The sequence below is a fragment of the Emys orbicularis genome, chromosome 10 (assembly GCF_028017835.1).
Source record: "Emys orbicularis isolate rEmyOrb1 chromosome 10, rEmyOrb1.hap1, whole genome shotgun sequence".
Taxonomy (NCBI): domain Eukaryota; kingdom Metazoa; phylum Chordata; order Testudines; family Emydidae; genus Emys; species Emys orbicularis.
Window position 1 is genome coordinate 19,522,212 of NC_088692.1, and position 25,545 is coordinate 19,547,756.

Here is a 25,545-nt window from a genome sequence, read left to right on the forward strand (position 1 = left end):
AAACAGTTATAATGTAAGAGTAAGGTCTTGAGTTAATTTATTGTTCCAAATTGGTCTTCCTAATTAAACATTAAATTGTGAGCACATCTTAGAACACCACTTGAGTAAGCTAAGAGCACAGCAGAATATACTGTAGTTAATCTTTAAAACAACTGTAAAACAGCCAGAAATTGTCAGTTTTGCATAAAAAGTACATAATTACTCTTCCCTGTCTAGACTGAATCATAAGGGGAAAAATGAGGTTCAAAGGAAAAAATCTGGATCATTTATATAATTGGACCATCAGATGCAACATGGAGTTCATTGCAGACAAACATACAATAATTAGTAATCAGAGGTAAGATTCAAGCTAGTGGATATTTGCTAAATAAAACAAGGCAGCATTCAGCATGCTGAAGAGGAAAGGATTTGGCAGTTACTGTAGGAAAGTAGTTGAAACCAAGAGCACATAAACAAGTTCCTATGGTAGGCTGTATTGGTGGAGGTGATTCTGTTAGTATATGTAGACCTTCAACCAAATTCATCCTGGGTGTAACTCCATTGACTTCAATTTGGTGCCTCTCATACAGGGCCTGATCCAAAGTCCACTGAAGTCGGTGTACTGTCTCCCATGGGCTTGGATCAGATCTGCAGTGCGCAATACTGGGCATCGTAGCACAGAAAGGGTGTGATTGCCTCAGAGGTGGCAGCGTGAGGCTAAATAAAATAAATAAATAAATAAATAAATACAAAATAGGTGGGATGAGAACCCCACTTTGCAGTAATCATTTTGAAGGCACAGACTGATATTTGGGAAGGAAAAGTCCACATCCGTGTTGACAGGCTGCTCTGGAATTTGTAAGAGACACCCTCGTGCAGTCGCTGTCATGTTTTTTCCACTAAGATTCCTTGACCATGAAGTTCCTAGAGAAGGGATGGCTGGGAGTGCATTTTTCCTTTCCCTGATGAGCTGTAAATGCATTTTGGATTCTTTTTCTTTCCTTGCATGCACTAGGGATTTACAGCCTAAAGGAATAACTGAATGGTCAATGTGCTTGGTGCTTGGCTGACCAGAGAGCTACAGCCCACGAAAGCTTATGCTCTAATAAATGTGTTAGTCTCTAAGGTGCCACAAGTACTCCTGTTCTTTTTGTGGATACAGACTAACACAGCTGCTACTCTGAAACCTACGGGAAAATAAAAACTGTCCCCAAAATGCTGCGACCCTCCACTCCTTCAGGGAGCCGCTGACCAGCTACAGTCCAGCTCAGTGCCCTCAGGCAAACCACCAGAAAGTACCAAGGGGATAATCGTTTGGCGTCTAGCCCACCTCCTTCTCAGAGGCCTTGGACAGTCTGTAGTCACGTGAGTAGGCTTCTCCAATGGAGCTCGGGCTTTAGCGATTTTCCTCCTCCCAGGACTTCACTGGGCTTCTTCCTTCCTGACCCTTCCCCCAGCTCAAGGATGCCTTGCAGATCTGGTGGGGGTGGAGTTCTTTTTGAGCCCACAGCGGCTACTTAACCCTTTCCGGTTTGGTGCAGGGTTTGTACACCCCACCCTGGGGTGCAACACACAGAAAAAGGGAGACCAGTGTAGCACTTGCAGACCATAGTGACGTCCACCATAAACTGCACCTACAGCCAAAGAGCTTCAAAGAGGATGGGCTAGACTGTGCCTTTAGGCACAGCCACTGTACAAGGTGGATTCATAAGCTGGGGGGCATTGTGCCTTCCAGTAACCTAAGAGTCATAGTTTTCTCCCTGCTTCCTCATTGCTTCTAGGATTCAGTAATTTACTGCTGGTATAAGCCTGCAGTAAATTGCTACTCCCTGTGCTGGCTCAAAAACAACAAGGAGTCTGGTGGAACCTTCAAGACTAACCAATTTATTTGGGCATAAGTTTTCGTGGGTAAAAACCTCACTTCTTCAGATACATAGAGTGAAAGTTACAGATGCAGGCATTATATACTGACACATGGACAGCAGGGAGTTACTACGCAAGTGGAGAACCAGTGTTGACAGGGCCAATTCAATCAGGGTGGATGTAGTCCACTCCCAATAATAGATGAGGAGGTGTCAATTCCAGGAGAGGAAAAGCTGCTTCTGTAATGAGCCAGCCACTCCCAGTCCCTATTCAAGCCCAGATTAATGGTGTTAAATTTGCAAATGAATTTTAGTTCTGCTGTTTCTCTTTGAAGTCTGTTTCTGAAGTTTTTTTGTTCAATGATAGTGACTTTTAAATCTGTAATAGAATGACCAGGGAGATTGAAGTGTTCACTTACTGGCTTATGTATGTTACCATTCCTGATGTCTGATTTGTGTCCATTTATTCTTTTGCGGAGGGACTGTCCGGTTTGGCCAATGTACATGGCAGAGGGGTATTGCTGGCACATGATGGCATATATAACATTAGTGGATGTGCAGGTGAATGAGCCCTTGATGGTGTGGCTGATGTGGTTGGGTCCTCTGATGGTGTCGCCAGAGTAGATATGGGGACAGAGTAGGCAACGAGGTTTGTTACAGGGCTTGGTTCCTGGGTTAGTGTTTCTGTGGTAGGGTGTGTAGTTGCTGGTGAGTATTTGCTTCAGGTTGGGGGGTTGTCTGTAAGCGAGGACTGGCCTGCCTCCCAAGGTCTGTGAGAGTGAAGGATCATTTTCCAGGATAGGTTGTAGATCGTGGATAATGCGCTGGAGAGGTTTTAGCTGGGGGCTGTATGTGATGGCCAGTGGTGTTCTGTTATTGTCCTTGTTGGGCCTGTCCTGTAGTAGGTGATTTCTGGGTACCCGTCTTGCTCTGTCAATCTGTTTCCTCACTTCCCCAGGTGGGTATTGTAGTTTTACGAATGCTTGATAAAGATCTTGTAGGTGTTTGTCTCTGTCTGAGGGGTTGGAGCAAATTCGCTTGTATCGTAGGGCTTGGCTGTAGACAATGGATCGTGTGATGTGTCTTGGATGGAAGCTGGAGGCATGTAGGTACGTATAGCGGTCAGTAGGTTTCCGGTATAGGGTGGTGTTTATGTGACCATCGCTTATTTGCACTGTAGTGTCCAGGAAGTGGATCTCTTGTGTGGACTGGTCCAGGCTGAGGTTGATGGTGGGGTGGAAATTGTTGAAGTCCAGATGGAATTCTTCAAGGGCCTCCTTCATCATATGGACCCATGGAAAGATGTCATCAATGTAGCGCAAGTAGAGGAGGGGCACTAGGGGACGAGAGCTGAGGAAGCGTTGTTCTAAGTCAGCCATAAAAATGTTGGCATACTGTGGTGCCATACGGGTACCCATAGCAGTGCCACTGACTTGAAGGTATAAGTTGTCCCCAAATCTGAAGTGGTTGTGGGTGAGGACAAAGTCACAAAGCTCAGCCACCAGGCGTGCTATGGCCTCATCAGGGATACTGTTCCTGACAGCTTGTAGTCCATCCTCATGTGGAATATTGGTGTAAAGTGCTTCTACATCCATGGTGGCCAGGATGGTGTTTTCAGGAAGAACACCAATGCATTGTAGTTTCCTCAGGAAGTCGGTGGTGTCTCGAAGATAGCTGGGAGCGTAGGGTCTGAGGAGAGAGTCCAAATAGCCAGATAATCCTGCTGTAAGAGTGCCAATGCCTGAGATGATGGGGCGTCCAGGGTTTCCGGGTTTATGGATCTTGGGTAGCAGATAGAGTTACTCTGACCAGGAAGCAGGGAGGTGGAGCCAGGATTTCACCTATTCCCCACTCACCTGCTCCAGGGAGGAAATAAGCAGTAAGTAGTCTTGCTTATTCCTATGCACTCAGACCCAAGGTCCATGTCAGGGTGTAATGAGTCGGGGGGTTGTACCACCTCTTATTCCTTGGCACATAGTGAGAGTCACAATCTAGCTTTAAAAAGTGACCAATAAAGTAGGAGAGCGCTGGGAAGGACAACAAGTAGGTAGCATAACTCCAAGTTTCTCATTCAGTTTAACAGGGAAATGGGGCAGAATTATTTCATGTAAAAGGCAGTAAATTATTGTTGGAGATCATTGAAGCAAGGAGTATACATTCGTTTAAGAAAAAAACAAGATTTGATTCTGGACTGAGAACAGAGAGGAGGTGGGGAAGATGCAGATAAAATGGGAAGAAAAACAAAAGGCAGACATGTATACTAGGGATGAACAACCTTTTCTTGTCCCTCCGTTTCTTTAATTTATAATCTGCTTCACTCCCACTGTTCTATTTCGGAGGGAGAAAGAGTTCCATGTTCAGTAGCTAACTGCACTGCAGTTAGCGGAGGTTCACTATGCAATTTCAAGTCTCACTTAGGTTCCTCCATGAATGATCATGGAAAGGAAAATACCCTTTTTATATCATTTACCCAGGCTGATTCGTCTTTTTAATCCTTCTTGCTGTCTACTATTTCTTTGCTAAATGTTTGTTTAAGATGATTGACTACATGTTTGACATTTACATTTTATTGGAAAGAATGTAGATTGCATCTTTATCATCTGTTCCTAAAATATTTCCTTCATTCTTCCACAACACACTTTTGAGGACAGTAGTTGCATCCCCATCCATTTTTTTTCAATTCATTACACACTCCCTTGAATGCTGCCTTTTCAATTTCTAATATTTTTGTGCTGCTTCTCTTTGTACATATTGTAGCTTCATGAATATTTCAAATCCAATAGTATTATGATCACTCAACTTTATAAGCTCACCAGCTACTATCTTATTTATCATACGGGACCTGCTTCATTTCCTGGGACTAAGTCCAAAACATTCTCTGAGGTTTTTTTGGTTGCTTATATAAATTGTAAAAGAAAAATAATCTTACCCTACCACTGGCAGACACATGCATCCTTCCTCAGGCATTAGACAATTTCTATTCCAGTCAAACTCTAGGTAATTGAAATCCTCTGTGATTAGTGCTCTATGCTTTTAATAAGTCTCCACAAGTGCATAAATATTCCCTGATTTTTACACTCATCTTCTCATGGATAATGTGTCTAAGACCTTCCTCTTAACCATTTCCAGCCTGTATTTTAGCCCAGATACTTGAGCAGATCCCACACATTCCCCACCATTTTCTTTACATGTAGAATGACCCTGTCCCAGCTCTGTATTTCAGCATCTTTCTTGTCCATAGCCTTGTAACCCCACAGACTAGTCACATTGCTAAGAGTCTACAAAATCTCACTCATGTAACATTTCTTGTTAAATACTCAGAGGCAACTGGTGAGCCCATGATTTCATCCGTACCCACACTAGTCTGCGTGTATAGAGAGCAAAATGTGGTCTGCAGATTGCAGAGGTTTTCACTTTATCTTAGTGAACTGGGTCAAACCACTCCCAAAAGTATGAGGAGCTGAAAAAAGAGCCAGAAGGCAGGTAATCCCATCGTGCTAGTATGACTTTAGAAGCAAATCCTGTAGCCCTAACTCACAAAGGGCTGGATAGTCAATCCCTATCCCTTCTGGTTAACGCTAACTCGCACAAAATAGTCCTCCAGAAGTCAGGGGTTACTTGTGAGAGTGCAGGTTGTGCAACGTAGCCCACCAACAGCCCTTAATCCCACGAGCAGTCCCACTGAACTGGAACTATTCCAGTGATTAAGGGACTACTTACTGCAGCAGCAAGGATTATGGCAACTTGCCCTACAACTGTAAGGCACATTGAGGGCCCCCTCCAGAACCACAGAGTCCCATAACCAGTCTGGGACTCAAGCCCTTGCACAGTATCTGGCTCCATGGCAAATCGATGAGCAGCATGTGGGTGATGGAAGGTGAAAAGCTGGACGGGCTGCACAGATTCTCGGGCTGCTGAACTGAAGCAGTCCCCCAGCTACTTCAGAGGCTTGGGGTAAGGATACCTTTTCCCCCAGAGCCCAGCCCAGCTGCTCAGGCTGGCCAGTGGGTTACGGATCTGACCCCTAATGAAGTAATGTCTTCCTTCTTTTAGCGCACTGCTGCATACTATAGGGCAGGAGCAGGTTTTTCAAGTGAGAGTCTGGATGGCAAAGCTTTCATATTCATCTGCATCAGAAGTCGTCTCTCTGTTGATAGCCACTGGCAAGACCCTGAAGCAGAATTATCCAATTAGTGGAGTCCCCCATCCATTTGACCAAACTCGCAAGGGGTCCACGCCGCACAGCACTGAATCTCAGCTTTGATCCAGTTCTTGCAAGTGACCGGATGCAAAGACGCCCCTTGTACGATATGCAGAGAGCAATCTCAGCTGTGACAAAGCAGCAGCAGGTGTGCTAAGCTTGTCTTAAGGGAAATTATTTTTACTATACAATTGATTCTTGCAAGATTTGCAGAAGATCATACAGTTTCTTACAGGATTAAAATGTAGCCCTATCACCTCTGCCTGTGACCTTGTCTGATCTCTTTGGCTGGGAGAGCCCTGGTCACTGGTGCTGCAGGAAGCAGTGTGGGTATTTCAGTAGCTGGTGCTATTCTCTGAGTTAGTCTTGAACTATTGAACCAGCATTCGACTCTGGAGCATTGCACTGATAGAGGTTCCATCTTACCGAGGAGATGGAGAAGAAGGGTTACGGAAGATCCCATGTTTCAGAGTAGCAGCCGTGTTAGTCTGTATCCGCAAAAATAACAGGAGTACTTGTGGCACCTTAGAGACTAACAAATTTATTAGAGCATAAGCTTTCGTGGGCTACAACCCACTTCTTCGGATGCATATGACACTTGACTAGAGCAGGGGAGCTATGCTAACCTACTGCCTGCCTGATGCCCTACTGTATGGCTTCAGCTGGTTCATGTTCCCCTTTTCCTGTTCTGAATGAGAACTCTATCCATGCTGCTGCCCCCCGCACCCGCTCCCCCACTGGGAAATATATTTGCCAAGCTCTCTCATTGAAATCACTGAAAAATCCACAGCTGCAGGGCTGCCTGCAAAAAGGACATATCTCCTTAAAACACAAACGCAAGCTAACAAGCTGTGTGCCTGTCATCATCCGGACACCAGGCCTGTATCTCGCATCCCTCTCCCTCACCCATATTCTGTGGTTCAAGTTTTGGTTCTTGTTTGTTTTTAAGATCACAAGCTCTTTGGGGCTAGGATTTGTGCTCCCGACCTGTACAGCACCCAGCAGATGTGGGGTAATATAAATAAAAACAAACATCCACTTGACATTAGCACATTCCTCACACCTCAAGTTTCTCCTGTAGTTTCAGAGGCAAAGCTATTTTTCCTTCTTTCCTAGATAAAAATAACTGTTACACAGCATTACTTCTGTAGAGTGGTTTCTGCATGCCAGCATTTCAGTGCTGGGCAAGTCATCACTACATATTATCTGTAAAGTGCTTTCCAATCCTTCACGATGAAAGGTGCTTAATTATAAGTTATTAATAATAATGGGTGGTTTGTATCATTGGGTTTAAATATAGACATCTTCTTTTGTGCTCTTTTAAAAAAAAAAATCCATCCTTTAGGTTATACTAAAAAAAAGTAAATTAAAATTGTATTTGAGAGAAGGGAATACTGAACACGCAAGATCTGAAAAGTGCTGTAATGTGGCCATTTTTCTGCACTGCCAATTGTCTGTACTTGAAATAGGAAACCTATCAGTTCTGAGAATTCACTCTTTCCTGAAACAAGAGTTCAGCACCTGCAAGGTTTGGGGCATCAAGAATGCATTGTCTCTTTTAAACAGTGGGGGGGGGGCACATTTCAGACTGTCAACTGAGCTTATTGCTTCCATCAGGAGCCCCTGGCTTTCCTCTGTTCCACCCCATGAGCTGTATGTGTGGCACCCTCCCATCCCCCTCTGTTTCACGGAATTCCTTGCAACTCTGCCTAATCGCCACCAACCACCAGGGTTAGGTGACCTCCCCATCCTTCCTAGCTTCCCCCACTCTCCACCCTGCAAAGCAGTGGCTTTGTGTACCCCCATGTCAGCATCCCTTAATCTCCCCTCATCGTGGGTTTTGTGGGTCCCCCCATTCTCTCCCCTCACAGCAGTCTGTACACCCCCATTCCCATCTCCCCCACTCACAGTAAGGGCTCTATATGCCCTCATGCCCTTCATTCGCCCCCCATGCTAGCATACCCCAGTCTCCCCTCATTGGGGAACTGTCTGTGTTACAGCAGCCAGTCCATGGCCCCCAGTAGCCTAGAGCACTGCCCAAAATCTCTGCAATGTTACATACAGCAACCCCACCACCGGCATGTCCTAACCAGGGCTTGAGAACAGGCCCTCAGAAGACAGCCTGTGGCAGTCTCCCTCGCTTTCTGCTCTAGGAGAATATCATTCTTTGGTTTAAAAATTAACTGTTAAAAAAAAAAAAGTAGTGAAAACTTTCCTACTCCAGAACCTTGAAAATTAAGAAACTTTAAAAAAAAAAAAGTTAATTTAGGGTGTTACAGCATTGCTCATGTGAGGCCTTTATTGTGTTTTACAATAATTTTAAGGACAGAAGACTTGTCTAATAAGGTGAAACTCGCCCCATACAGAAGAGCCAGTATAAGGATTATGCACAGTTTAATCTCATCTAAACTCTCAAATTAGGGTTTAAATTGGACTAAAATGGTGCATAGGTTTTAGATTGGCCCTCTTCACAGGGGCTAATGTAATAAAAGCAACTAGGCTGCGGTAAGGTATTTGGTGGCTTAACACCAATTGAAGCAAGACATTGCCCTAGAGTGTAACTTTCATGCACTACATCATCCAGTAACAAACACTCAAGTAAATAAACAATTATTCTGTGCACTTACTCCTAGTTCAAATGTCTATACTATGCACAGTACGTCTCCCTGTTAATTGGTAAGGACTTTGTTAAGTGACAAAACTGTCCACCCACTTTCCTTAATTAAGAAAAATCCAATTACCACCCAAAAATGTAAATTATAAGCCCGTAAATATCATCCATCAGTCTTTAGGATTCAGTACCATTGGCATTTATTTTCACAAGCCATCTGTACAGGGAAGGATTCATTAAAAATCCTTTGTCAGCTTATGTACTAGTTTGCAGGGCAGGCATTTGCCAGAAAGTAGAAGAAGCATCTTACACAAAAAAGGACTGTGCCTACATGTTGAATAAGAATTCTTTCCTTACGTGGGCTGGAGGTTGTTTTCTGTTTGGAGGTTTGTTCCCCTTTAATTCCATTTGTTTTACAAGACAATCAATCATTTGTTTTACAAGACAATCACATTCTAGCTCACTGTTTTTCGTCTCCTGTGTCTGCTTCAGGAATCCTTGATATCCAAAGCTCACTTGACCCAGCTTGTCTTGTACTGCCAATGGAAGGTCAGACAGATTTGCAGTGATGGAAGTAGATGTGGAACACGAGGATATAGGCCAGCAGCCAATAGTTTATCTAGAAGGCCTGTGTTCAATTCCTTCTAGACTAGACACTGTGGAGAGTTATGAGGACTACAGTGTTTCCTCACATGCATGAGCAGAAACAAGGGGCATATCTGTGTACTAGGACTGTGCTTTTAAAGGGCCGAACTTCCCTGAGCATAGTGCTGTGAAGCGCCTGCTGTTCTGACCACCACAATATCCATCCCTAGTGGAACAGCAACATTTTCTTATAGGGTTCACTCCTACAGGCCCTTACACATGGAAGTCTGTTACTCATGCAAGCAGTAACATTGACTTCAATGGAACAACCCACGTCAGTGATTAGTGGCCACCCAACAGAAGCAAGCATGCACTTTCATTGTGCATGCAGGGGAAGCCATGCGGCACTCAAGGAACCTCCCCCTGACCTCTCCATTGCCACCAAGCAGGGGCTAGTCATATCATGCACCTTGCTGAGCTGAGTGCAAGGACTGCCCTTTCTCACCTGTGCAGCAGCCCAGCAGTGCAGGCAACTTCAGAGGCTCCTGCTGCTATGCACAGCCCTAGGGCGACTAAGTTTATTAATTACACATTGGAACCTTTTCACAGGAAATACAGAGTAAGGACCCAAACCAGGTACATTTAGGGTGGGTTGCACCACGAACTGGGTGGTCTTACAGTTTAGTGGGTCCCTAACTACAATCTGAGCCAATCCAAAGCTCACTGAAGTCAATGAGAATCTTCCCATTGATTTCACTGGGCTACAGATCAGGTTATGTGTGTGCCACCTTTCTATTTTCATTTTCTTTTTAACCCCCTATTGCCTAACTTCGTCAATAACAAATCCATCCGCACCACCCCAGTGGCAGCTCTCTGGAGAGCGAATGGGAACGCACACTATGTAGCAGAGTGCGTAATCAATGGCTGCCCAGCACAGCCAGCATCATTTATTTCCCTCCCTGCCAGGCAGCGACTGCTCCTTCTGCTGAAAGTAAGAGTCTATAATGTTATAATTACAGCTGTGGCAGGATTTCCATCTCCAGCTTGATGCTGGGTTAATGTATAGCAGTGGAAGAACATTTTGGAACCTTTTACTGATGATGATATAAACAATGGAGCAGGAGAGAGAGGATTGAAAAATGCTTCAGACATTGATCCTGCTAGATTAAAAAAAAAAATATTAAAACATGAGAAAGAATAGAATAAAATGTGACTTGCAAAAGGGAGATGTTGGTTTATGATGCCCCTCGTCCCCCACCCCCACCCCATTGCTTCTTTAAGATTAAAGGAGCCCTGAAAAAATGTTAATTTTATAAAGAGGCCTCTTCTGTTTGTTTTTATACCTGAGAAATTCAAGCCTTGTTTACCCAGCCTTGCTGAGAAACTATATGAATAACTAAAGAGAATTAGTAGGATGAAGATATCCACAAGTACAAAGGAACCGAAATCTGAGCAGTTGAGAGAAGAAGGGAGTTTTAGACAATGGTTTGAAACTCTGTTTTGAGTACAAGTTTAAGAATATAGCATTTTAGCTTTAGGCCATAGCTCACAACAAAATACAAATTTTAAAGTCAGCACAGCTTGGTAAAATAAATACAGATCTTTACAATACAAAAAATGGAAAAAAAATTAAATCTTCTCCCAAGATAAATTTAACTTTTACAATCACAACCCATAAAACAATATGAAAAATATACCAACAAGGCTATGAATATATTATTTCATTGAGGTCATAAGGATCCTCTCTTTCACATACATTTTCCTTGTTTTTACAGCCAACCAGGCAAACAGGGCAACGGCCCATATAATTGAAACATTGTCACTGCATAGCAAATATCCTAGTGCGCGAGCCGGTGCAGTAAAAGGCATCTAAGCTAAGAACAGGGTTAACCATTTGTTTTTCAGGTGACACTACAAGTTGAAAGAACGTAAATAACATGCTAAATCTTCAACCAGGCCAGTCCTGCATGGACAAAACAATTCTATTTATCTACGCTGCATACTTCCCTTCCAGACAGGCCAACTGCATAGCTTGAAAACCGAGAGCCGCAAAAACCCTTCTTCACATATTGTTTAAAAAAAAAAAAAATCCAGATAATCTTTTGATGAAGAAGCCAAGACGATCTATCTGTCGCATGGCCAACTGCCTATCTAGCTATTTGCAAATATCGTTGGCTGGAAGCTTAATTAAGGAATTTATATTTTTGCCTACCATCCTAGCCAGATCAAGTTCTAAGAAGCCTAAATGAAGAGAATAATGGACTTTCAAGAGTCAGGGAAACTAAGATTTGAGCTTTATTAAACTGTTCCTCCAGACATAATTTCAAACGGTGCTGTAAATTCATATGCTGAATACACAGCCAATAATTGATATAAAGGCAATGGGCTTTTGTTGAAATAGCACATTCCCCCATGTTTGCTTTAATCGGCTGGGCTGTAGTTTGGGAGTCTGAGGATCCTCCTTAAAATTTTGTTTTGCACAATCTCCAAAGTCTTTCCAGCCTCAGATTTCCACATCATAATATTTGAGCACAGACTTTAGCCCTGAAAACTCTGAAAGCTGATGCAATTAAATAAACCCCCCAGGACCTGAGTGAAACAGAGCACCATTTACATAGATTTTTAAAGCTCCCCCCGGCCATTATATGTAAAACAAATGCCCAAATAGGTGAAAAACCTAACCTGCTCAATATAGTAGATATGGAGTCTTTCACTGATGCAGCTTTGGTCTGAGGCCAAAGTAAATGGATTTCGTTTTCTGACAATGCGTAGTTAAACACCCCTGTTGGCAAAAAGAGCCAAAATCCTTTAACATACACTTCAACCCAAAGAAGTTTGGGACAACAGAACCATGTCCAGACAGACACCGTTCCAATTTGGGATGGTGGGTGGGGTGAGGAGCGGGAATACTTCACCTCTTCTAAAACTGCCACAATGTTACTATTATAAAAGCTAAAAAATGAAAAGGGCTAATAGCCCTGACAGACATTTGTGATGGAAATAGGGTCAGTTATTTCACCTCTACACCCTATTTTAACCCTAGTCACAGTCTGGCTATGGAGGTCTCTCAAAAGATAGAATAACCTAGAATCTATGCCAGTCCTCGCAAGTTTCTCCCAGAGACATCCTGACAAGGAAATCAAATGCCAATTTCAAATCCACAAAGGCTGCATAAAATCCCCCCTCCCTTGGGACCAATATTTATAAATCAAATGACAAAGGACAAAACAATTAAGAATAGTGGAGCAGCCATTCCTGAATCAGTCTTGTTCCTTGGCAAATAAAATTACAACTCTCCAATCAGACCTCTAAATCTCCCCAGAAGCTATCTGGTATGGATTTTAAAAACCACATCTAGGGGGCTAACTGGTCAACAATTTCCAGGATCATTTCTATCACCTTCTTTATATAAAACGGAACTATAATACCAATGGACCAACTAATGGGAAAAATCTCTGTACTATTTATAATAGTCAGTTCCGGTAATCGAAGAGCCCAGCATTCAATATTGTCCTTATAAACATCCACTGGGATAAAATCCTCCCCAGGACCTTTGTTATGGTGGTGTTGGTTTATCAAAATTCTAGCTTTCCTGGTGCAGCCTGAGGGCCATTCTGGAAAGGCACAACATGTGAGGTCTAATGAGACAGACAATACTGAGAGCGTGATAGATGAAGTGTCATTATAAAATGCAAATCTCTCTCTCAAGCATATTTGGGGATTAGAGCTTCGATATTTATATTAATATTATCGTAGCCAATTGCCACCAACATCCAAAATAGAGATGGATTTTTCTCTATGGCAGTGAGTTCAAATTCCTTCCAAAGAACTGCTTGATGATCCAACTTTTTCTTTAGAAAGGAAAACAAAAAATTGCTTAAAATAATGGTTCCTCTGATTAAGAAATTAAAGTCTAATGGCCCTTGCCATAAACTGAAGTGGTTTCTTTTAAATGATTCTTTTAAAAGGTGAAAATATCCTTTTTTAGTGGTCAGATAATCCAGTAATTTTTTAACAATTTTAATAAATATGTGGCCTTGTGCTGGATCATTAAGGTCCAGAAGTTGGTTCTTCAGACCCTACAAATCACTGGATGGATGTGTCTCTGATTTTCAACTCAACTAATGGATTCCACTTCTTATAAAAAGGGGAGCCCAAAGGAAATAAACATTCAGGAATAGAATAGATGAATCTGGGACAACAGTACTATAGACCTGAAAATAAGGATGCCATTTGCCAGGTATTCATTTACTAGTTATAACATTCAATGGTAGAGATTAGAAGGGACAGACCACCTGTCGTTCTTTTCTTTGCATGCTCAGCACTCCCTTTTTTAAAAAATAAAATAAATAAAGATCAAAGCCTGGTAAATAAAAAGACGTATCCTTAGAAAGACAAGTTTCTTGGAGGAAAACTAAATCAAAAAGACATTCCTAAAATCCAAATCCTGGGATTTATTTTTAAGACCTGCAGTATTCCACAAAAGGGTTCCGAAAGGAGTTTTACTGTAATCCCAATCAGGTCCACCTAGTCAATCCACTACTCTTTCTAGGGTCTCAACTGGGAAATTGTCATGAAAAACTGCACCATTAGTGTTATGATCAGAACATGCACACAGTAGTTAGATTAAAAAAAAAAATACTCCTGCTGGAAGGTTGCAACGTAACACTACTTTGTTTCTTACAACTCAGAACCCTGACACAGAAGAACAAACACACAAAGCCCGCTGGTCCCTTTTAAAAAAAAAAAGAGAGAGAGAGCGCTCACACCATCTTACTTCTTCCTCCCAGCTGATTTGTCTCAAAATTGTTTTCAGCTTTGTCAAATTGGCCCTTTTAAAGCAACAAGTATACGTCACCGGTCTGGACTTGATCACCAATAATGCTGTTATTCCCTCATGTAACTCTGAGGTTAGGAAGCAGCTCCAGGAGTTTTCACATGTTGCTTCATCCTCTCAAAACTAAACAAAAGTCTGTAAGATAGATTCCTGAATTACAGAGATGTCTGGAGAAATTTAAAAGAGAAAGCTGATGAAGCACAGAAAGCTTAAATGAAAACCACAGTGAGATAAGATGGTTTATAATCTTCAATATAGGAAATGAGCTCATCCCATGGGAACTGTAAGCGAGCTTTGCCCAATCTAAAAAGTCACATCTTTTCAGAGGGATATTCTCGTTTCATAGGCAGATCTCTTGAGTGTGGATTATCTCTGGGCTAATGATGAATGATCTATCACAGAATGAAAGTTAGGTCTGCATCTTACGATAATTAGTCTTACCATAAACAGTCCACATCTGTGGACAGTACATAAGAAGTGCTAAATAAGCAATGGGCTAAATTCATTCCCGGTATGATTTGGCTGAAGTCAGAAGAGTCACATGAACTAATTTATGTGTTGGCATTTCAGCTAAATATTGGACTAATCTATAGAGAGTATTTTATGGCCTAAGTGACCATCATTACAGAGCCAAAATTAAAGTTATTTATTTTCCTGTGACAAAGAGGAACTAGGGTGCTTAAGACACTTTGACTTGCCTCAATGACAGTGTGAGAAATGAGGCAAGTTCTCTAGGAACATAAATGCCATACCAGATTAAATCAGTGGTTTCTTTCCTCTGATCCCAATAGCTTGCTCTGCTATGGCTCTCCTTTTGAAAGGCTAGGCTACGTATCATATAGTGCTAACTGGAAAATTATACTAGTAGGTTAGGATGCTTTTTGACGCAACACAAGGAAAAGAGGATCAGAAATACCTGAGACACTGACTATATGGCATAAATTTTCTTTGTGTGGAGATGTCTTTTTGAAATTCTCCCTCTGGTGATGAAGCAGGATTCATAATTGTCACATAATACACCGCTCCCTCGATATAACGCGAGCCGATATAACACGAATTTGGATATAACGCGGTAAAGCAGTGCTCCGGGGGGGGCGGGGGAGGGGCTGTGCACTCTGGTGGATCAAAGCAAGTTCAATATAACGCAGTTTCACCTATAACACGGTAAGATTTTTTGGCTCCCGAGGACAGCGTTATATCGAGGTAGAGGTGTATAAATTAATCCTCCACAGTACCAGGAATAGCTACTAAAAATGCTTAAAAATGGCCAAAATGACCCCAAAAAGGCACCTGGAAGGTGTAATAACCATAAAGTAAAAATGGTTTATTGGAGGTATTGTGGCCTTTGGACATCAACCATTAGATCATAAGTGTCCAATGAAATCCAGAAGTTGTTAACAAGGTTATAAGTGCTGTGGCAGTTCTAGCTGACTAGGTAACCACTAACACCCAACAAAGAAACAAACAAATGAGCAGCCACTGACTGGTGTGGGGCCACTATGCCAACCCAGTTGCAAGCTATTGTCTTCTTCCAGTGCAAGGCAGAGAATTAGCAAGACTGCCAACTGCAGAAAAATGACTTCGTCACTTTTTCATGAAACAATGCAACACGTTTCAGTTTTAAGCAGATGGATGGAAAAGGCAGATTTAGCCAGATGGAACGAAGACCCATATAAAAAGAAATACAGTACGTGCGGCAGAAGTAGCACATAAATATTCCTATTTAAACTAGAAAGTTTAAGTCATTGCCTTGCTTGGAATATTTTAGACACATTTAGAGCTCAACAGCTTGATCTTTTAAAAGTGTAATATAGGACTGGTCAACACTAATGCTGTACGTCCATCTAAGTTATGCTAGTTCAGTTACGTAACTGAAGTTGACGTAACTTAGGTCAATTTACAGCGGCGTCTACATCAATCGCAGTGGTGCCAAGTTAGCCGGTAGAGTAGATATGTGAATGTGCCTGACCCTGACCTGATGTAAGTTGGTGTAGCTCTGTTGACTTCAATGGAGCAACTAGGATTTGCATGAGCTGAGGCTCTAGCCCATTTTGTGCATCCATACACCATGGTCATCAGCATTGAGGTCCTGAGACTGCTGCCACTGAAGTCAATGGCAAAACTTCCATTGACTTCAGTGGGAGCAAGAGCAGGCCTTTAAATTATAGCCTCCCATATAAAAGGATGAAGGGGCATTCTTACACCACTGTCTTTCCTCTTCCGCTCCCTGTACTTCAGATCTATCCTTATTATTTCCAATAGACTTTCTCCCATATCCAAGTACACCTCTACCTTGATATAACGCTGTCCTTGGGAGCCAAAAAATCTTACTGCATTATAGGTGAAATCGCGTTATATCGAACTTGGTTTGATCCGCCGGAGTGCGCAGCCCCGCCCCCCCACCAGAGAGTGCTGCTTTTCCGCTTTAGAGCCGAATTAGTGTTGTATCGGGTCGCGTTATATCGGGGTAGAGGTGTATCTTGAATACCATCCACGTAAGCCCTCCAAATATGAATATCACATGAACCCTCACCACAGATATTTGCCCAGCCCTACCGGACACTTCCAACAGCACAAAATGAAAATTTGTTTTATTCTAAGGAGTCCTTTAAAGCTCTGTATGTGGAACTCTGAAATTACAAGCATAGGCAAGAATCACCTACAGTATCTCTGACAAATGTAATGCGCATTTGCCTCTCTCATATGCTTTGAAAGTGTGAAATCTGTCTCCCCTGCCAGAGTGTTTGTGTGACAATGGAAACTGGCAATTCCTTTGGGTAACATTCAGACTGAGTGAAAAAGTATCACCGCTAGCTGACATCAGGTTTTGACCTTCAGCTTTGCCTCTGCTCTAACTTGGTGATATACCAGGAAGTGGAAAGCATTGCTTTGTTTGCAAAAGCTATTTTGCTTATGCTAGAGACAGGTGCGACTTTTTTCCCTCACAGTGATAAGAGCACCATGATAGTTTTGTCCAATTTCCTTTAGGGTATGACTTTGTACATTTCTACATTTGGTGTAGTAAACTAAGCCAAGGCTGTAAGAGAGGAATATGTGGAAATAAAAGAAAATGGTATCACATCACCTGCTCGTAGCATTCAATATTTGCCCCTAGAATCAATCCACAAAGCATGCAATATGCAAGTCCCACATTTATAGTTCTGTTAAAAGTGTACTGTAGAATTGAAATTCTACAGGATTTAGAATAGGAGCTGGCATTGCACAATATTTAATAATGCATTTGCTCTTCAAAGCATAATTGAAATTGGATCTTCTTATATGGACTATAAAGGAAAATTATCTTATTGTAGGACTGGTAAAAAAAAATCAAAACTGTTCCTGGTTTTTGAGTTTTTTGTTTTTTTAAACAGAAAATTAGGTTCTCAGTTAAGTATCAGCTTTCCACAGAAACTCTGTCAAAAAACTGAATGCCCCAAAACCAAAATATTTTGGCCAAAAACTGAGATTTCAATTCTGAAATACTGCCACGGGGTCTCAGAGTTTTATTTTGGATGTCTCATGCTCCCATTCTCTTCTATGGGCTGGACTGCTCATCAGACTTCATCTCTGATAATGTACCACGGACACGCAACTGTCACGGACCATGGCCTCCTCTTATCAAGAAGGGAGATTATGGTGCATTGTGGGAGATGTAATCTAACCAGGGAGCCTAGCCTAGTCTAGCCTAGCAAGGAGAAAAGGACCATGTGACACCTGAATTATAACTTCCATGAGGCACCAAGACAGCACTGTGTGTAAAAAAAAAAAAAAAAAAAAAAAAAAAAATCAAGATATTTCAATTATTTTTTTCACTGAAAACTCAAAATTTTTCCAGGAGGGAAAAGCCCCCCTTTCCAACAAGATCTAGTTTGTTGCTCCTCAGTCTACTTCCTAGCAGATTTTTGTCCACATTGTAACTTCTGCTCTGGACAGATCTAATAGTAGAAAAACCGTGTTCCAAGAGATACTGTTGCCTGAACTGAAATAAGAAGCTGCCATATAATGTTTGGAGAGCCAAATTTTCAAAAACATCCCCATTGAAATTATTCCTAAAAATCAGATTACACAGCACCCATTTTGTGTTTGCAAAATATGGTGTATTTGCATGCACAAACCAACTAACTGATCATCGAACTACCCAATTTGGACATGCAAGCAGGCACACATGCAAATTTTGCAAGTATTATTTAGAGGCCAGATCAAAACATATTTAGTGAAACTAACTTCATAACAATTCCTTATACTAAAGATTTGGAAGGTGGTGGTCTGATCGCATACTGGATAGACAATGTTTATATCCGGTAAATGTTGGAATTGATTTGATGGAGCTGCTGTTATAAACTGTTAGATGTTTCTGACTAATTACAAGTGGTGGCTCACATCTTCTTCAAAAGGAGGATCTCAGAGAAGTATTTAAATTACTGCAATAATAAATTCAGGTACTGAAACAATGAACATGGAGTTAACTAATTAGAGCTTCTCTAAGTATTGGCTTCTCCCTCTTCCTTCACTTCTCTTGCTGTACATTGCAGGAATATGCCCACAAAGCTGGACCAAATAATTTTGGTTACAACAGTGAAACAGGATCCTACACATTTCCCATACAGTATTATTTTTGCCATTTCATCTCAGGGCATGGGAAAGACTGGATTTCAGACAGGATTCTGGTACCTAAACTCTATGAATCTGCCTTATTAATGGCACACAAGTTTCCTCCCAGACTATTCTACGCAGACCTCTTGATCAGTAATTCGCTTGGCATGGTCTTATACATAAAGCAGCTGGCAGGTACAATTTTTATTACCCTAAGCAGAGCTTCTAATGTGACTGATCACAACCTGTTATGGTACAATGCATTGGGAGGAATTAGAACTGCTCTGAACTCTTGACTGATTAAGTTGGCATTTCCCTTTATGCAAGAAATAGAGATAGGAGGTGACTTTTATAGCAAAAAAGGAGCAAATTTGGGATTGGATCAAGCCAGTATTTTTTTCCCCCCCAACTAACAAGCTTTCTTAACAAAACACAAATAAAACTAACCTGTACCAAGTATAAAACATTACATTGGCTGAGAGAGAGGATTCCTTGCAGGTAGTTCTTTAAAATTAATATTGACCGTTTTATTTTTTTTAAAGTAACTAAACAGCCTATGATGCAGTTGCCTAGTTTAAAGTTATCAAATAATCAAGAAATATATTGGGCTGAATGCAAATCTAGAGTAAACCCATTGAGAACACAAGAATGGCCATACTGGGTCAGACCAATGGTCCACTTAGCCCAGTATCCTGTATGCCAGGTGCTTCAGAGGGAATGAACAGAACAGACAATTATTGAGTGATCCACCCCCTGTCGCTCACTCCCAGCTTCTGGCAGTTAGAGGCCGAGGAGACACAGAGCATGGGGTTGCATCCCTAACCACCTTGGCTAATAGCCTATCCTCCATGAACTTATCCAATTCTTTTTTTAATCCAGTTATAGTTTTGTCCTTCACAACATCCACTGGCAACAAATTCCTTTAAAGATATTTTATAATATTAAGAACATAACTGTTTAATTGGAAAGAGAAAGTAAAAGGCCCTATGTTGCTTTATGGACTAAAGCCCAGCTGGATTTCCTTCAGTAAAAGATAACTGTTTTTCTATTTACAGAAGCAAATAAATTTAACTAGCAGACTTACTTATTGTAGGTGAAATGCACTCATGTAGGCATAGGTGCTAGAACTAGGGATGCTACCGCACCCCCTGACTTGAACTGGTTTCGATTATATACAAGGTTTATAGTTTGGTTCAGTGGCTCTCCGCACCCCCACTATATAAATTGTTCTAGCATCTCTGCATGTAGAGGGTCTAGGTTCCACTTAAGTCCATGAAACAGGTCACAAATGGCAGATAGCCCCAAACTAAAGGCCAGAATAAGGCCTGAGTTTCACCCATAATGCAACTCTGTAGGTTTAAAACCCAATCACACTGATTTTGTTTGTTTGTTTAAAATTTCTACAAAAACAAAAATTCCCTCTGAGGGAATTGAATCTGGCCCTAAATTTAAGACCACACAGTTATCCTTATGGTATCAGAATCCTGTCTGAAATCCAGTCCTTCAAATGTCCTGAGATGAAATGGGCAAAAAGGATACTGTACAGCAGGGGTAGGCAACCTATGGCACGCGTGCCAAAGGCGGCACATGAGCTGATTTTCAGTGGCACTCACATTGCCCGGGTCCTGGCCACCAGTCTGGGGGGCTCTGCATTTTAAATTTAATTTTAAATGAAGCTTCTTAAACATTTTTAAAACCTTATTTACTTTACATACAATAGTTTAGTTATATATTATAGACTTATAGAAAGAGACCTAAAAACGTTAAAATGTATTACTCGCACGCAAAACCTTAAATCAGAGTGAATAAATGAAGACTCGGCACACCACTTCTGAAAGCCTGCCGACCCCTGCTGTACAGGAAATGCTCTTCTTATGGAAGGAGGGGGAAAGATTTTAAAATGGAAGTGCTAGCACAACCTTAATTAGAATGACACAAATGTCTTCACAAGAATATGTGTTGTCTCAGCATAAAGGTTACCTCAAGGTTAATATATTGATTGCTAACCTGAGAGCATTGCATTGTGCACTCCCTGCAATTATAAATGTGGATATTTTGTAACTTGGCTGGTTTGGTTATTTAGAACTGCTAAGTGTCTGTCTGTCGAAAGCAGTAGGGTTTAAAGTGCACAACAGCATTTCTCATCTGAATCAATTAATCATTTACATTCATAAAGCTCCCTTAACACATGCATCCCTGAACACCCTCTAATAAAAATAAATAGAATAAAATTGTATTGACAGCTAAAAGCAAGGACTAGAAAATGTGTTTTAGGTAAGAATGAAACACAATTATATTAATGTTAGAAAATTACCAAGAACTGCCAAGAACTGTGGGGATTTTCCAGTGAATAGAACAGCTTTAAAACTAATCCATACAATTTTGAAGCTTTTGTACCCTAAAGCATTCCTCTCTCCTCATAAGCGGAGGGAGATCCGCAGAAGACCAGAGGAAGGGATTCAGAAAGGTTATTCACAGGTTGCTAAAAATGAGTAGCTGTGAAGATTGGTAGGGAACAATATCCATTTTTCCTGCCTCCGATCATTTGTATGTGCAATACGCAGTAGATTTTAGCCTCAGTAATGATAGCTGAGAAGGCATCAATGCTATAGCCTTCAACTCTTTTATTGTGGATAACCATGTACCAAAGATTAAAACAACAATAGAAGATATATCTTATTGGAAGAAGTTACTGTTCTGCAGGAAACCATAGGTATAATTGCCTCTCTGGATGTCTGGTTTTAAAGTAAGCGGTCGCCATTAAAAAGGCAGCATTTGCCACAGTGGAGTTGAGGCCACATTTCCCCACCCATATGTACAAGAGGAAATAAGTCTAGTAATTGCACTGGCCTCCACTGGCAAGCATTGCCTTTTTAAATGGAGACTTCAGTAGATGTGATACCTTGAGATCTCCCACAAAAGAGCAAGAGTTTCTACATGTGAGGGAGGCAAAAATAAACACTTTCATCTGCAAGACTGTGCATGGGGAAAAAAGAGGAAGCTTGCTGGAACTTGGTACCGTAGTCTTGAAAGAGAAGATACGGCCAAATGATCTCATTTCTCTTCCACAGAAGAATATCATTGCCACACTATACTCTGCTGGTAGCTAGTGACTTTTTAAGCACAGAAGAATTTCTGCTGTTACTGTAAGAGATCATGCAGCTTTAGCAGTGGAGTTCAGAACAGCATGTGATTGATTTGAAGAAGAAACTGGAAAGCAGAGTGATCATAGACAGAATAGTCATGGCCAGCTTGAAGAAACAGATGGATTGGAGAAGTACTCGATCCTGACCAGTGATCACCCTTAAGTGAAGCTCTCATCCAGTCCAAGCTCCCACTGGATAGAATATAGAGAGTCATAGAATCTCACGGTTGGAAGGGACCTCAGGAGGTCATCTAGTCCAACCCCCTGCTCAAAGCAGGACCAATTCCCAACTAAATCATCCCAGCCAGGGCTTTGTCAAGCCTGACCTTAAAAACCTCTAAGGAAGGAGATTCCACCACCTCCCTAGGTAACCCATTCCAGTGCTTCACCACCCGCCTAGTGAAAAAGTTTTTCCTAATATCCAACCTAAACCTCCCCCACTGCAACTTCAGACCATTACTCCTGGTTCGGTCATCTGGTACCACTGAGAACAGTCTAGATCCATCTTCTTTGGAACCCCCTTTCAGGTAGTTGAAAGCAGCTATCAAATCCCCCCTCATTCTTCTCTTCTGCAGACTAAACAATCCCAGTTCCCTCAGCCTCTCCTCATAAGTCATGTGCTCCAGACCCCTAATCATTTTTGTTGCCCTCCTCTGGACTCTTTCCAATTTTTCCACATCCTCCTTGTAGTGTGGGGCCCAAAACTGGACACAGTACTCCAGATGAGGCCTCACCAATGTCGAATAGAGGGGAATGATCACATCCCTCGATCTGCTGGCAATGCCCCTACTTATACAGCCCAAAATGCCATTAGCCTTCTTGGCAACAAGGGCACACTGTTGACTCATATCCAGCTTCTCGTCCACTGTAACCCCTAGATCCTTTTCTGCAGAACTGCTTCCTAGCCATTCGGTCCCGAGTCTGTAACAGTGAATGGGATTCTTCTGTCCTAAGTGCAGGACTCTGCACTTGTCCTTGTTGAACCTCATCAGGTTTCTTTTGGCCCAATCCTCTAATTTGTCTAGGTCCCTCTCTATCCTATCCTATCTCTACCCTCCAGCGTATCTACCACTCCTCCCAGTTTAGTGTCATCTGCAAACTTGCTGAGGGTGCAGTCCACGCCATCCTCCAGATCATTAATGAAGATATTGAACAAAACCGGCCCCAAGACCGACCCTTGGGGCACTCCGCTTGATACCGGCTGCCAACTAGACATGGAGCCATTGAGCCGGACGATCTAGCCAGCTTTCTATCCACCTTATAGTCCATTCATCTAGCCCATACTACTTTAACTTGCTGGCAAGAATACTGTGGGAGATCCTATCAAAAGCTTTGCTAAAGTCAAGGAATAACACATCCACTGCTTTGCCCTCATCCACAGACCCAGTTATCTCGTCATAGAAGGCAATTAGGTTAGTCAGGCATGACTTGCCCTTGGTGAATCCATGCTGACTGTTCCTGATCACTTTCCTCTCCTCTAAGTGCTTCCGAATTGATTCTGATGAAAGGTTTGCCGCTGTAGTAAGAGTACAGCATCAGATAATGGTCTCCCTCGTACATACCTCATGTTGTGGTTAGTAGATACTTGTATGCCTTTGTATAATGGTACCCCCTTTATTTCTATGCTGAAAACTAATTTCTGTTTTTAAGCCCTTAATCAATGTTTATTTCAACCACTGGATTGGATTTCTTCCATGGAAGAATCAAATCAAAGGGAAGTATTCAAAATCCATACCTCCTTTCGCACAGGCTATGTTTTCTTAGTAATTCTGCAAAGTCACTATCCTCTCCTCATACAAATCCCTCCTTGTAGGCCCACTTCTGCCATGAAGCCTACAAGAGACCAGTCACCTGACTGTATCATGGTTGTAGGGTAACTGGGAAAGGTCTTTATACTTTTCCTTTTTTAAAAAAAACACAAAACCAAAAACAACCCAACTAAAGTTGGAAATTGAAGTCAGCAAAATTCAAACTAGAAATAAAATGCAAATTTTAACTGCAAGGGTAACTAACCATTGGACACACTCTTTAGTGATGTGCTAAATTCTTCATGATGAAGATTGAGGAACTTTCCAAGAGATGCATTCTAGTTAAACTACAAGACACAGGAATTACTGGGTGATATTTAAGACCTGTGTCAAACTGGAGGATCATAACGGTCTCTTCAAGCCTTAAAAATAAAAATAAAATAAAAAACTATGAAAACCACATGACAATTTGTGTTAAAATGTGAATAATGTACAGTCACCGCCTGGCCACCTTACTGGTCTGGTTTACCTCTTTTCCCTAAACTTATATAGTGTTATGGAACAGGGACTAGTCATTCTTTTGAGTCTGTTCAATGCCTACTATGCTATGGGTGCTACAAGAAACAACTACTACTGATTGTTGATTTCTCTTTCATGGTTTTAAAAACTTGGTGCAATCTTTGAGCAGTAGGAAAGATTAAGTGGCAGAGACACATACAAGCAATTCCATACTTTGCTCTGAACCTGGATCTTAAGATGAGGAAGAGGTAATTTTGTAACCTAAGATAAATGATCACTAAAAAAGAGCCAGGGGAGGGAGGGTGTTTTTAATTCAGCTCTGAGAGGGAAGTGGGGAAATGGGATAAGATTTCTGCAATTGCGTGGGGGCAAATAACTAAAACTTGTCAGATTTTTAATTTAAAAAGGCGTAGATTTCCAGCAGTGGATATTGGACAAGCATCTGGTTAATCTGTCAGCCACCCCCATAGTGCCTGCAGAGACCAAAAATAAACATGTATCATCAGCATACAACAGGATATTGAAGGACATGATTGCAAACAACATTACCCTGGGGCAGAATAGAGTTCCTTATGGAACCCCATGGGCAACATCCACAGGAGTGGATGGGAAATTCTTCAATGCTCACCAAGTAGCCTTATAAAAATAAATCCTTTAATGTGCAACTATTTTTTGTGAAATCTGTTGCCTACATGTTATGAGGTGTTGTCTGATCCTCATGTAAGTGATACGTTATGTCACAACTCAGCAAGCTATTGCTTGTATAAATTAACTACAGTTAATAAATGCCAGCAAGACACATACTAGACGGATCTCCAGATTGGCACTGCGAAAGCATGTCGCTCTGCACATTAATACGTAATCATTGAGGCAATTATCTTCTTCCCAGGGCCTAAAATTAGAAGCAAATGCTGCCAAATGTTGTTTTCAGGCAGGGCTGTTGTTCTGTTTCCTCTGTCTTCCCTTCTTTTAGTGAGAATTAAAAAGTTCTCTCTCACCCTCACAGCAGATATCCCAAAGGGATTCTGAGAGCACAAGAAATACAGAACAGACTAATGAAAAGGTGATATCCAATGTACTGAAGCAGGTTCTCTGGAGTCTTGTCTCTTTTGATTGACAGACGGTGAAAAGTATTCCACAGGCAGATTTACCTTCAACATCATTTCTGCTTGAGCAGACAATTCTGATTTTGTTTGGGTCATTATGTGAATCTGTCCATGTCTGTTTCCCTTATTAGCTATTTGCTATACCTAAGCTCAGCCTTCTGGCTGCAGGTAGCATCTGCCCCATTAGGACAAATAGTTATTTACTTTATGCCATTATCTAATGTAGCCATGGTAGTTATGGGGCTGGCAATGTTTCAATACACAGCTCAATTTTCAGTGACATATGCTGCATTTTGGCCATTTCCAGTCCCCTTGGGTTGAAACTAACTAAACAAACAGCCATCCTGACTGCAATTTGT